This window comes from Schistocerca gregaria, unplaced genomic scaffold (genome assembly GCF_023897955.1).
Source record: "Schistocerca gregaria isolate iqSchGreg1 unplaced genomic scaffold, iqSchGreg1.2 ptg001137l, whole genome shotgun sequence".
Classification (NCBI taxonomy): Eukaryota; Metazoa; Arthropoda; class Insecta; order Orthoptera; family Acrididae; genus Schistocerca; species Schistocerca gregaria.
Window position 1 is genome coordinate 62,501 of NW_026062469.1, and position 2,500 is coordinate 65,000.

Consider the following 2,500-nt stretch of genomic DNA (forward strand, 5'->3'; position numbering starts at 1 on the left):
TGTCCCTTAACCTAACTCAATTTGTCCCTTAACCTAACTCAATTTGTCCCTTAACCTAACTCAATTTGTCCCTTAACCTAACTCAATTTGTCCCTTAACCTAACTCAATTTGTCCCTTAACCTAACTCAATTTGTCCCTTAACCTAACTCAATTTGTCCCTTAACCTAACTCAATTTGTCCCTTAACCTAACCCACGTTGTCCCTTAACCTAACCCACGTTGTCCCTTAACCTAACCCACGTTGTCCCTTAACCTAACCCACGTTGTCCCTTAACGTAACCCACGTTGTCCCTTAACCTAACCCACGTTGTCCCTTAACCTAACCCACGTTGTCCCTTAACCTAACCCACGTTGTCCCTTAACCTAACCCACGTTGTCCCTTAACCTAACCCACGTTGTCCCTTAACCTAACCCACGTTGTCCCTTAACCTAACCCACGTTGTCCCTTAACCTAACCCACGTTGTCCCTTAACCTAACCCACGTTGTCCCTTAACCTAACCCACGTTGTCCCTTAACCTAACCCACGTTGTCCCTTAACCTAACCCACGTTGTCCCTTAACCTAACCCACGTTGTCCCTTAACCTAACCCACGTTGTCCCTTAACCTAACCCACGTTGTCCCTTAACCTAACCCACGTTGTCCCTTAACCTAACCCACGTTGTCCCTTAACCTAACCCACGTTGTCCCTTAACCTAACCCACGTTGTCCCTTAACCTAACCCACGTTGTCCCTTAACCTAACCCACGTTGTCCCTTTGCCTAACATAGTTCACTGCTCGGAATCTCTGGTGTCGTTGTTATCCTCATGTAGATGTCTTGCGAGTGTTGCTTACTTTCCACATATTCCCGCTATCCACTGTCAATTGTACTGCAATAGGACTATATCGCCCCCCCCCCCCCCTCTGCCCCTCTCTTTGTGTCTCCGTCCTCTCAAGCTGGTCGGTCTGGCGTTTGAGTGTTAAATGAGCCTCGCAGCTGTTCAGTTGCGTTCAGATGTCGACGCCCTCAGTGTACGTCGTGGTATGGTCTGTGTCCATTGTCCGCTGATGTCGTACGCGTAACCCACACGCTGTACCGATCATCGGTAGTTACGTACAGAGTGAAGTAGTGTGATACGTGTGACCGTACGCTGGCTGTGCCCAACGGTGTCGAATCTCAATTTCCATATGTTGTGCTCGATGCTACTTGTCTCGTCTCCCAATAACAGCTAGGTTGCACTGTGGTACGCCGTAGAGGCGTGTGGGAGGAACGTACGAACGCATTGTATGTCACCCTGGGTCGCTGGGGGTGGTGGTGCGGTGAGTCAGGTCAGGTCAGCGTGAGCCGTGTGATGTAGTGACGCGTGTATTCCGACTTTGTCGTATTGCCTCACACAAAGTGCTACCCTGGTGGACCGCGTTCCATATCTGGGACATGCCGCAGATGCCGGTTGACAGTGGATCGCGGAAGGGACATCGCATACGTGCGCGGGCCACCTTCCACGTGTTCTCTTCTGCACATGTCGCAGTGTGTATGTGGTCTGATGTAGCGTGTCGTGACACATGACATCCTGGCATGCAAGAATTGTTGAATTCGCAAATGTAGGTGGACATCTACGTTTACTGCCCAAGATACGCAAATGAACTGGAAATCCGTTGTTGAGCGGTTGTTCACGCTGGAGGTGAATCTGTGATGGCGACGATCGGTACAGCTATTAACCGGTTGTTTCAGCGGTACCCGCCACATCCACACACGTGACTAGGCCCATGTGGGTATGAAGCGATACGCGGCGGTGGCTTGGTGGGACTGTTCCCGGCCGGTGAAGGGGGGCCGCCCGGCGTGTTGGCCGCGCGCTGCGTGGGCGCACGCGCAACAGGCGGCTGGTGGGGGGCGCCGAGTGGCAGGAGCGCCAGCCGACGGGCTCGGCAGGCGGCGCAGCTACGCTGCGGCGCACCCTGCACGCGGCGCCTGGCGGCCAAAGTTGGTTCAGCCGAGCCCGGTGCGAAGCGCGGTGGACATCTGCAGTGTGCTGGTCTGATTGAGGACTGTGTGCGTTGAGGATGCGCCGCCGCCTGGCACTCGGCGCCGCGACGCCGTCTGCTGCTCGGTCGCCCCAGCGGTTCTCGCAGGTGGTTTGTATCGCAGTTGTGCGGACGTGTTGGCGCGTGCGCTGTGCTGGGAGAGTTCGCTTCTGCACCCAAGTGGGGCTTTGCCCTTGTGTGGCGCTGGCGTTGGAGCTGCCGGTCACCATAGGTGGCGCGTGTTGTCTCCCGCCGGCAATGCCACGACAGCACGCTCCCGGGCCTCTGTCGGCAGCGGCAAGCTCAGTTGGGAGCAAGGGTGTTCGCACTAAAACCGTCTACTCGCCTAACTCCGGGCGATTGCGCCTCTCTCGAAACCGACCAAGTACCTAGGACGGCGCTGCGCGCCGCCGGGACCTGAGAGGGTTTCGAGGTGTATCGTGCAGGGGAGCTCGGCCTCCTCCTGTTTGCAGAATAATTGAGCGGACGCTTGCGTGTTC